This window comes from Camellia sinensis, chromosome 9, assembly GCF_055761805.1.
Source record: "Camellia sinensis isolate YWXY chromosome 9, ASM5576180v1, whole genome shotgun sequence".
NCBI lineage: Eukaryota > Viridiplantae > Streptophyta > Magnoliopsida > Ericales > Theaceae > Camellia > Camellia sinensis.
This window is the reverse complement of record NC_138969.1, coordinates 67,314,989-67,327,484: the sequence shown is the minus strand read 5'-3', so window position 1 is coordinate 67,327,484 and position 12,496 is coordinate 67,314,989.

Below are 12,496 nucleotides of genomic sequence, written 5' to 3'. Positions count from 1 at the left end.
GGGTGGCGGGTGGGTGGCAGGTGAGTGGTGAGTAGTGATGGCAAGTAGGTGGCGGGTGGTGGGTGATGGCGAGTGGATGGCAGGTGGGTGGTGGGTGGTAGTGGTGGCGAGTGGGTGGTAGGTGGGCGGTGGTGGCAGGTGGGTGGTGGTGGCAGGTGGTGGTGGGGGGTGGGTGGTGGGTGGTGGTGGCAGAAGACGGTAGTGGAAAATTGTGGCGGGTGGTGGCTAGTGTTGGGTGGTAAAAAAAAAAAAAAACTGAAAACTCAAAATGGAAACACATTTTTTGTGTTTTCATTTTTTGGCCAAATTTATAAACTGAGACCACTGATTTATAAATCAAAAATTTTACCAAACAAGTTTTTATTTGAGTTTTTTAAATTTTTGTAAATATAAAGAGAAAACAGAAAACGTAAGTGTTACCAAACGGTACTTTTACTTTTAGAATAAAATTCGGTAAGAGTTTAGGATGCTTAACATTTTTCTTCTAATTTTTAGGAGAACTCAAATTGTCTCGAGCCAAAATTAAATGTAAGAGTCCAGTTTCATGATTGTAGGCCTAATTTTGGATTTATCTTATTAATTTGAACTATTCAATTTGTAAGAATCATTAAACAATTTATTCATATAAAAATTTAAGTTGATATAAAATCGGTACCATGTGATTAGTTCATATATTTGAAAGAAATACATGGCTTATTTTCGAAATCATATTTGTCATCTATTTTTTCAAAAAAAATATGATCCGATCAGATAATTATAAATGTTCGATCAATTTAATTTTTTTTACGTAAACAATTTTTCGTGACAAATTGAACAATTTGAATAAAAAACATAAACCTGTAGTACACCGACAGTCATGAAACTAAACCCTCTAATCCAATTAAACTAGAAACAACGTAGACCTTGTTTTACAATTTGTTGTTGTCCTCTTTCCAATATAATGGTACTAGTGGTGGATATGGTCGACTAAATCGGCTCATAAATTATAGGATTTAGAATTCTGATTTAGACTCATCGAGTTAGGGTAGACAAATTTTTAACAGCAATAATAAGTATCATGAAAAAATTTTCATGAAAATAATTATAAAAGTTCTGTGACGCTTAGATTATACTTAGAATAAAGTATCACACACTAATCAACGTAATCCAAAAATCATAAATCTTTCATAATCATTTTCATAAAAAAAATTTCATAATCCTTAATTTTTCTCAATTTTTAATGCCCTGGACCAGATTTGGAAAGAGTGATTTATGTAACTACCATTCCTTAAACTTTATTTTTTATGAGTATAAATTATGAAATAGTAGTTACACAAAGAATTAGTTATAAATATTGCATAACTAACCTTGAATTGGTTAAAGAGCATTCTAATTTGGTTAAATTAATTAAAAAATATATTATATTAATTAATATCCGGAACATGTGGGTGCTCTAAGAAATTTTTTTTTTTTTTTTCAACTAACTTGAAAATAAAATATAAAGCCATACGAAAAAGGACTCAACTTAAAAATATAATTACATAATATTGGTCAGACCCCAACACATGAAATTAATTATTTTTTGTTTCAAAAATAATTTCATGTGATGCCCCAACATAATAATCATTAATTGCAAGAGTGAGACTTAATATTTTTTATTAAAATTTTAGAAAATATCGTAACAAATGATAAATGATATAAATTAATATTTCCAAACTATCAAATAATCACTCATCCAAACCCGGCCATGACATGATTATTTTTTTGTTTGATTGATTAAAAGACAATAATTAGTTTAGTCTCGCTAGGTAGCTCGAATCCATCGAGGCTCGAATGGCTCGAGGTGCCAAAACGACGTCATTTTAGCACTTTTTTTTTTCTCTGTCTTCCTTTGTATAGATCTGTCTTCGTCTTCTTTTATACACAGATTTGCTCCACCACCCATTTGTTTCTTCTCTTCTTCTTCTTCTTCTTCTTCTTCTCTGTAATTTCTGCTCCACCACCACAACACCCAAAATCAAAATCAAAATCAAAATCAAAATCAATACATTGATCTATACAGATCTGTGTATACACACACAGATCAATACAGATCGGGGAATAGAGAGAGAGAGAGATAGAGGAGAAGAAAAATCAAAAAAATTTAGAACTTTACTAACAAACATCAAAACCAACCAAATACAACAGATCACCATCTTCAACGATATCAATCACATTCATGTAAGGTTTCTTCAAATTAAACAACTTTACTGACAAACATTTATAAAGCACACAACCCAATAACAGTGTTGAAGTTTTATCAGGTTTTTTTGTACAAATTTTCAAATGCAACCTATCTTCTTCTGTTAGGGAAAATATATAATTCCCCACAAGTAAATCAATCAATAGGAATAAAACTAATGCGGAAAAATTAAATCAAAGGCAACACGAGAATTTTACGTGGTTCCCTCAATGTATGGTACGTCCACGGGATCGAAATCTAATTCCACTATCAACCATATAAGTTTCCAAACGATTACAAACGAGAAACGAATAGTCTCACAAACCACCCTTAAGTGAATTCCAAATAATCACAAATAAACAAGAAGAAAAACGTCACCAAATAGATGAACAAAAAATCTTCAGAACTAAAGTTGAAGAAGATCCAAAATAACGAACCAAATCAACACCGAAAACAAAGCAAAGAACCAGCCAAATTAATTCCACTTTTCACACACCCAAATAATTGATTCCACCAAAGTGGAGTGTGTGTAGCAACCGTTCTCAACTTCGGGATGAGCAAAAACAATACCTAAAATATTGTGAATTTTGGGTTTATTATCAAAACCTTAGTTGTTTTCAAACTGAATTGGGTCTCCACAAAATTAGATATAATATATAAAAATATATTATAACTAATACCAAACCAAATTAAACTCCTTTTAACAAACCAATTGGGTCTCACACTCCAATAAGGAGGTATACCCAACAATTCTCCCCCTACCGACTTAGGTGGAGATATCAACCATACCCGCCAAAGTTCGACACTTTAAATGTTTGTCCCTCGACAAAGTCTTTGTCAACATATCCGAAATATTATCATCTGTGTGAACATTTTCGAGTTGCAACAGTTTCGAATCTAACACATCACGAATCCAATGGTATCTCACATCAATGTGTTTCAATCTCGAATGAAAAGTAAAATTTTTACTCAAATGAATAGCACTTTGACTATCACAATAAAGCACATACTTTTCTTGCTTCAAACCCAACTCTTGCAAAAATTTCTTCAACCATAACTCTTCTTTGCAAGCTTCCATAATAGCAATAAATTTAGCTTCGGTAGTCGAGAGAGCAACACATTTTTGTAATTTAGATTGTCATGCCACAGCTCCCCTTGCAAATGTCATCAAATACCCCGAAGTAGATTTTCTAGAATCAATATCACCAGCCATGTCAGAATTTGTGAACCAATCAAGCATCGACTTACAATCCCTAAAACACAAACACACCTTTGAAGTCCCTCGAAGATATCTTAAAATCCATTTTACCGCTGCCCAATGCTCTTTACCCGGATTAGAGAGAAACTGATTCACCACATCAACGGCGTGAGCAATATCCGGCCTTGTACAAACCATGGCATACATCAAGGAACCAACTACTGAAGCATAAGGAATTTTCAACATCTCTTCCTTGTCTTTCTCACTTGTAGGACATTGATTCAAACTAAGTTTGAAGTGACCCGCAAGTGGACAACCAACCGGTTTTGCTTTATTCATGTTAAACCTCTCAAAAACTTTCTCAATGTAGCTTTCTTGAGACAACCAAATCAGCCTCTCTTTGCCATCACGAACAATTTTCATACCATGTATTTACTTTGCCGGTCCCAAATCTTTCATAGCAAAAGATTTACTCAACTCTAACTTCAACTTGTTAATCATGGTAGAATCATGACCCACAATTGACACATCATCAACATAAAGCAAAAGAATAATAAATTTACCATCTGGAAAAATTTTCACAAACACACAATGGTCCGAAGTGGTTTTAGAAAAACCATTATTCATCATGAAAGAGTCAAATTTTTTGTACCATTGCCGCGGAGCTTGCTTGAGACCATACAAACTTTTCTTCAATTTGCAAACAAATTTCTCTTTCCCTTTTTTCCACAAAACCTTCCGGTTGCTCCATATAAATTTCTTCTTCAAGATCACCATGAAGAAATGCAGTCTTCACATCAAGTTACTCAACTTCAAGGTTCATACTTGTAACCATGCCAAGTATAACCCGAATAGAAGACATCTTCACAACCAGCGAGAAAATCTCATCAAAGTCAATACCTTTCTTTTGCCCAAAGCCTTTCACAACAAGACGTGCCTTGTACCTCAGATTCTTGCTATCATTCTTCAATTTGAAAACCCACTTATTTTTCAGAATTTTACTCCTTTTAGGCAACTTCATTAAATCATAAGTGTGATTTTCAAGTAAGGAATTCATCTCCTCTTCCATTGCCTTTTTCCAATCATCTTTCTTTGCATGCTCAATTGCTTCTTGGTAGCTCTCAGGCTCCCCTTGATCGGAAATCAACACAAACTCATTGGGAGGATACTTTCTCAAAGGTTGCCGGTCCCTTGTAGATTTCCTCAACTCAAGTTGTGGTGACAGTACTCGAGTTGGATGCTCTTCCTCAATTTCTGGCTCAACTTCATTAGGATTAGTATCATCCTCTACATCTTCAATAGGTGACTGCACATCTCCCTCATTTTCATCATCAACTGAAGACGAAGGAGATGGATCCATGTCAATGAGATCACTAGTTTTTGGCTCCGGTTGATCACCTTTGCCAAAGTCTTCAATTGTTTGGTCTTCAAGAAACACAACATCACGGCTTCGAATGACTTTCTTGTTCATCGGATCCCACAATCTATACCCGAATTCATCACTCCCATAGCCAATGTCTTGACTTATTATCAAGTTTGGACCTCTCATTTTTTGGAATGTGAACAAAAGCTCGACAACCAAACACTCTCAAGTGCTCATAAGACACATCTTTGCTGGTCCAAATTCTTTTTGGAACATCACCATTCAAAGGATAGGAAGGAGACAAATTGATCACGTCAACCGCTGTCTTCATTGCCTCACCCCAAAAGGATCTTGGCAATTTAGCTTGTGAAATCAAACACCTTATTCTTTCCACAATGGTGCGGTTCATCCTCTCGGCAACGCCATTTTGTTGAGGAGTCTTCTTAACTATCTTTTGGTGCCGAATACCTTGGCTGCGACAATACTCATCAAATGGCCCAATGTATTCACCACCATTATCTGATCGGATGCACTTCAATTTTTGCCCTGTTTCTCTTTCAACCATGGCCTGAAAATGCTTAAATACTTCTAAAACTTGATCTTTAGTTTTTAGTAGAAAAGCCCAAACATTCCTTGAATAATCATCAATGAAAGTAACAAAATAAAGTACACTACTATGTTTTCTAACTTTTAAAGGACCATAAGCATCCGAATGAATCAACTCCAAATAGGGCTGCAAATGAACCGAGCTGTTCGTAAACAAGCTCGGCTCGGTTCGTTAAGGGCTCGGCTCGACTCGACTCGTTTAGTAAACAAGCCGAGCTCGAGCTCTCGAGCTCACATGTGTTCGGCTCGTTAGGCTCAGCTCGTTTATCTTTATTTAAATTATATAATAAATATATTATTTATATATTAAATAATATATAAATATAAATAATATTAAAAAAAATTTATCGAGCCGAGCCGAGTCGAGCTCGAATTTTATTAAAATTAACGAGCCGAGCTGAGCTCGAGCCCAGTTCCTTATCGAGTCGAGCCCGATAAGTAAACGAGCCGAGCTCGAGCTCAGCAAAGCTCGGCTCGGCTCGGTTCGGTTCGTTTGCAACCCTAACTCCAAAACATTTTCTTTTCTAGAAGTAACATTTTTATGAAAAGAAACTCTATGTTGTTTACCTGCCAAACAATGAACACAAGTTTTGAGATGTGTACCTTTCAAATCGGGTAGAAGCTCTTTCTTGAACAAAACTTGTAGCCCTTTTTCACTCATATAGCCAAGCCGCTTGTGCCACAATTCGGTAGAAGTATCATCTTCAAGTGCATTGAGAACACCTTTACAAATTTTTCCTTGCATCGAATAAAGTGTATGAGTCGTCTTGCACTTAGCCACCACTAAAGAACCCTTTGTGAGCTTCCATATTCCATCACCAAATTTGTTGTTGAAGCCTTCATCATCTAGCTTCCCAGTAGAGATCAAATTGATGCGAATGTCGGGAACATGTCTCACATCTTTAAGCAACAACTTGCAGCCCAAATTTGTTTCCAAGCAAACATCACACATGCCAATAATCTTGGACAAACCTTCATTACCTATTCGAACAGAACCATAATCTCCTTCGGTGTAGGTAGTGAAGAACTTAACTCGAGAAGTCACATGAAAAGAAGCACCAGAATCAATCACCCAATTTCTCTCTTGGCCAACAAAATTGATACAATCATCTTCACAAACGACCATGAAATCATCGGTAGTAACTGCTGTTGTGTCTTCTTGCTTCTAATCCACACTTTTGTCACGCCTTTTCTCCTTGTTCTTGAGCTTTCGGCATTCTCGCTTCATGGGCCCTTTCTCATGGCAATAATAGCACTTAATGTCTTTCTTTGAAAAAAAACAATCTCTTGATTTGTCACGGCTTTGAATGAGAGGAACCCCCTGATTTTCTTCTAGTTTCTTCATTCAACAAGCTACTAGTGACTTTGTAACGCCCTCAAAATAATAACATTAAACCCATCAACAGAAACATGCGTTGATATATAAAAGCTCCATTTTCTTCTATTCATTAGAGTTTCATTACCAAAAGTATTACATGTTAACAATAAAAGCAAATGCCCTAAAGGCTTAGTGCTTTCCAAGTTAACACTTGGTTACAACAAAAAAAAAAAAGAGTGCTAACTCATTTACACATTAAGCCCTTGGCTTGAATATACATGTAATACATCAAAGAAATAAAACAACAAAAGCCCGCCTGCCTCTAGCCTCCCAAGCTACGTCCTTGGAGGTGACATGCTACCTGTACCTGAAAATGATGTTCCCATATAGGGTGAGCCACAGCCCAGTAGAAATATACTAAACCAAATATGAACAATGACTAAAAGATTAGCAGTTGATAGATGGCCAACACTGATACTTTCCCTTATCACACTTTACATTTTCATGACATACAAGTCCATATCACCATTCATTTTCCAATTCCTTTCAAATTCTCAATTTATAACCATGGCTCAGAACCTGGCCAAACAACTCATATGAAACAGTAACTCATATTAAGCACTTTCCCATTTCATAATAGATAAGCATACTAGCTATATCACACACTAACAGATAAACATACAAGCTATATCATCGCTCCCACAGATATGCATATAAGCACTATCACACTTCCAATGACAAGCATATGAGCTCTGTCAACACATTAATAGATAAGCATATGAGCTCTATCTATGGAGTCAATCCCCTATCTCCTCCCAACACATCCGGTTTAGAGGTCCATCCCCTATCTTCCCCTAAACCGTGGAGTACATCCCCTATCTCCTCCAACACAACATAATGCATATAAACAATAATTATACACATTATCACACAATACATAAATTTAATGAATTCTTTCAAACGTCATACTCAATGACACATTCCAGTGATTAGTTTCAGTTTGCCTAATCATCATGCATTGTCTACAACAATTAAGACTATCCTCCACCGATAGCCCAAAGCAGTTATTTCTATATAGAAAATAAATGCAACAATGGATATAATCAACATTTCAACTAGGTGAGCGATAAGTAATCCAACTACACCCTTTAATCCCATACCTTTCCAAATCAATTCCTCATTTCTCATAATTAATTATGCAAATTAATCAATCAATGTAATTAAGGCATTTTCCATAATTAACATTACAACCCTTAAGTTCCATTTTTCATTAATGTTTCAACATTAATTCCACTTTCCCATGCCAAACATGCACTTTGGTTTTATATAAATAAAAACCCCAATTTTTGTAAAATTACACAAAGGCCCCAAACTTTCACAAAATTACCAAACCAACCCCAACATCTCAAAATACTAAAATTTAAAGACAAAGCTCATAGTAAGGAGTAGGTTATCCCTACTTCGAAGTTAAAGCTCGGATGGAGAAGAAGCCAAAACCAAAATGCTCCAAAGACCAAGACTCTCGGATCAAAACGACGCCCTCGACGATCCACACAACTTTTACAAAGGCCGAAGAGAAAGAGGACACTCTAACTAGATCAAACCCTAGAGAGAAGGGAGTTTCTAGAGAGAGAGGCTCTCAAAAATGAGTTTTAGAAAAAGTAGGAGAGAGAAAGAAAAGCAAAAAGTGATTTAAAATCACCCAGCGGATAATTCATATACGTATGACCCGCTCGAGCGGAGAACACAACGCTCCAGCGCCGAGAACAAAATTCTGAACACGCTCGAGCGCAATAAGGCCCGCTCGAGCACCAAGACACAAGAATAAAGCACTTCCGCTCGAGCGTGAAAACCAGTCCGCTCGAGCATAGATTTCCACCTCCCAGAACTTATACCCAGAAAGTACCACCCGGTCGAGCGCCATAAGACCCGCTCGAGCGCCACCGCTCGAGCGTAAACAAAACCGCTCGAGCGTAAAAATCACATCTGCAGAAGTTTTGCAGGAACACGAAATACTGGTTTTGTGCAATCCCCGCTCGAGCGCAAGAAGACCCGCTCGAGCGGAACGTCTAAAAACTGGACAACAAGGAATTGAAACCAAGGCCTAACCAACCTGTAATAACCCTGCTCAAAACATCCTAAAACTCAATCAAGGGGAATTAAAGGACGGCAACAAGATAGATACCACTACCAACTTCACGGAACCGAGTCCGGAATACAACAGAACAGTAAAGGGACAACCGGGATCGCTATAACCTCCCCCCCTTAAAGAATTTCGTCCCCGAAATTAAGCACAAGTTTTTCAAAAATAGGTTTTCTCCATTCTCAACAATATTATGACATAATATTAAACAACCCGACCCATTACCGGTCAATTCCATCTCTTTTCAAGAGGCATTTCACAACATATATTACAAGTGCATTATCAACATGCAATTTTCTTCCATTTCCAACCATTTCCAACATGCATGGTTCACAGTTCATATCATCATCAGTATACATGATATAACTTCAATTCTACAATATAGCTAACATATGCAATATCATAAACAACACCCATGTCAAGGTAAGTTCTACAACATACTTCCATTAAACCAAAACATTACCAATGTTTTACAACTTAAGACATATATAAAGCTCTTAAATCCAACAATATTACAAAATTTAAATGTAAGATTACTCACCAATGAACAAGTCCGGATATTTCTCACGGACCTCCAACTCACGTTCCCAAGTGGCTTCCTCCACTCTGTGACGTTTCCACAAAACCTTTACCAAAGGGATGGTCTTGCCACGCAGGACTTGATCCCGCCTATCCAAGACCCGAACCGGTCTCTCCTCATATGAGGCATCCTCATCTACCTCTAAGTCGGTCCAATCTAATACATGCGATGGATCCGGCTCATACTTCCGAAGCATACTCACATGAAATACGTCCTAAACTACGGACAACTGTGGCGGCAAAGCCAAACGATAAGCAACCTCGCCAATCCTCTCAAGGATCTCAAAAGGCCTAATAAACTGAGGGGATAACTTCACACTCTTCCCAAACCTCATCAAACCTCGCCTAGGTGATATCTTCAGAAAGACATGATCACCTATCTCAAACGCCAAAGGCCTCCTCCTACGGTTGGCATAACTCTTTTGGCGACTCTGGGCTGTAACAAGCCTCCTACGGATAAGCTCAACTTTCTCCGTCGTCTCTCTAACCAACTCCGGACCCAACAGAGGTGCGTCACCCACCTCAGCCCAACAAACTGGAGACCTACACGGTCAGCCATACAAGGCCTCAAACGGTGCCATACCGATGCTAGACTGAAAGCTGTTGTTATAGGAAAACTCTACCAATGGTAAGTGCCTCTCCCACGTCCCACTAAAGTCAAGGACACAACCCTGAAGCATATCCTCAAGGATCTAAATAGTACGCTCGGACTGCCCGTCAGTCTGAGGATGATAAGCCGTACTAAAGGTCAACTTAGTACCCAAGGCACTCTACAAATTCTGCCACAACCTAGCAGTAAAACGAGGATCTCTATCCGAGACGATCGTCACTGGGACCCCGTGCAATCTCACTATGTCCCGAATATACAAGTCGGCGAGATGATCTACGGAATCTCTCACACGCATGGGAATGAAGTATGCCGACTTAGTCAACCGGTCTACAACCACCCAAATAGCATCACTACCCCGCTGAGTCCTTGGAAGACCTACAACGAAGTCCATAGTGACATGCTCCCACTTCCACTCGGCAATAGGCAAGGGTTGCAACAAACCCGCTAGCCTCTGATACTCGGCCTTCACTTGTTGGCAAGTAAGGCACTTCGATACGAAAACAGTCACATCTCTCTTCATACCCCGCCACCAAAACTGGCGACCCAATCCCGATACATCTTAGTGCCTCCCGGATGCACCGCAAGGCGTGAATGATGGAACTCTCAGAGTACTTCCTCTTGGCAAGACTCCGGCACAAACAAACGGTCTCGGTATCTCACACTCTGGTCAGGATACACCGTCAAACCCTTCTCAACTTTCCCACCGGAGATCTTCTCTCGGAAGGACTCTACCTCAAGGTCACCTCTCTGTGCCTCTAACACTCTAGTCACAAGTGTAGGCTGTGCAACAACAGAAAACAAGGCCGCAGCCTCAACAGATTCGCCCAGATGCAAATCAAACTCGCCAAGTACACCCAACATCCCCCATTCCCGGATGGCTATACAAGCTACATCACTAATGGATTTCCTACTAAGGGCATCGACCACAACATTGGCCTTCCCCGGAAGATAGTGCAACTCAAAATCATAGTCCTCAATGAACTCCATCCATCTCCTCTGCCTCAAATTTAAGTCTCTCCGTGTAAACAGATACTTCAAACTCTTGTGGTCCGAGAACACCTCGAACCTCTCACCATAAAGGTAGTGCCTCCAAATCTTCAAGGCAAAGATCACTGCTGCTAACTCTAGGTCGTGTGTAGGATAATTCTTCTCGTGAATTTTCAACTGACGTAAGCCATAAGCTACCACGTTCCCCTTTTGCATCAACACACAACCCAAACCCTCTCGTGAGGCGTCACAATAAACCGCGTAACCCAACCCTCTCTCCGGAATAATCAAAATCGGAGCGGTGGTCAATCTAACTTTCAACTCTTGGAACGACTTTTCACAAGTCTCACTCCATACAAACTTGACCCCTTTCCGCGTCAATCTGGTCAACGGCGAAGCTAGCCTGGAGAAATCTTTCACAAACCGACGGTAATACCCAGCTAATCTCAGAAAACTGCGGATCTCAAACACACTCTTAGGCTGTGCCCAATCTTGCACTGCCTCCACCTTGGACGCGTCAACGGACACCCCTTCCCTGGATACCACGTGGCTTAAGCATTTCACCTCTCCTAGCCAGAACTCACACTTCCCGAACTTGGCGTACAGCCTATGGGCTCTAAGCAACTCAAGCACCACTCTCAAGTGTTCCTCGTGCTCCTTCTCTAAAGGCGAGTAAACTAGGATGTCGTCCACGAAAACGACTACAAATCGATCCAAGAATTCCCGGAAGATCCGGTTCATCAAGTCCATAAAGACTGCCGGTGCATTGGTAAGCCCGAATGGCATCACCAAAAACTCATAATGGCCATACCGCGTACGGAATGCCGTCTTAGGAATATCCTCCTCCCTGACCCTCAACTGGTGGTAACCCGATCTCAAGTCTATCTTAGAGAAACAACGGGAACCCTTCAACTGGTCAAACAAATCATCTATACGGGGCATAGGGTACTTATTCTTGACCGTAGCCCGATTCAACTTTCGGTAGTCGATACACAATCTCAAGGCACCATCTTTCTTTTTAGCAAAGAGGGTCGGTGCTCCCCACAGCGAAACACTAGGGCGAACAAAACCCTTATCTAGCAATTCCTGGAGCTGAACTTTCAACTCAACCAACTCTGCTGGAGCAAAACGGTAAGGTGCCATAGAAATCGGCACCGTGCCGGGCACTAGATCAATAGAGAACTCTATCTCTCGGTGAGGTGGTAAACTAACGAGATCCTCGGGAAAAACATTCGAATACTCACAAACCACCTTCGGCAACACAAGCTGGGTCTCACCACACTCGCCACTCTCAAAGCTAGCAAGTAGACCACTAAGCTCACTCCGCCCTCGCGAATCATACCCCGGTGGCAAAACACTACCAACCCGGTCTCCCAAGAAATGAAACCACCCCCCGCTCAAGGTACATAACGTAACCCTCTGGCGGTAGCAATCGATAACAGCCCGGTATGACGATAGCCAGTCCATACCCAAAATAACATCAAAGCCCTTC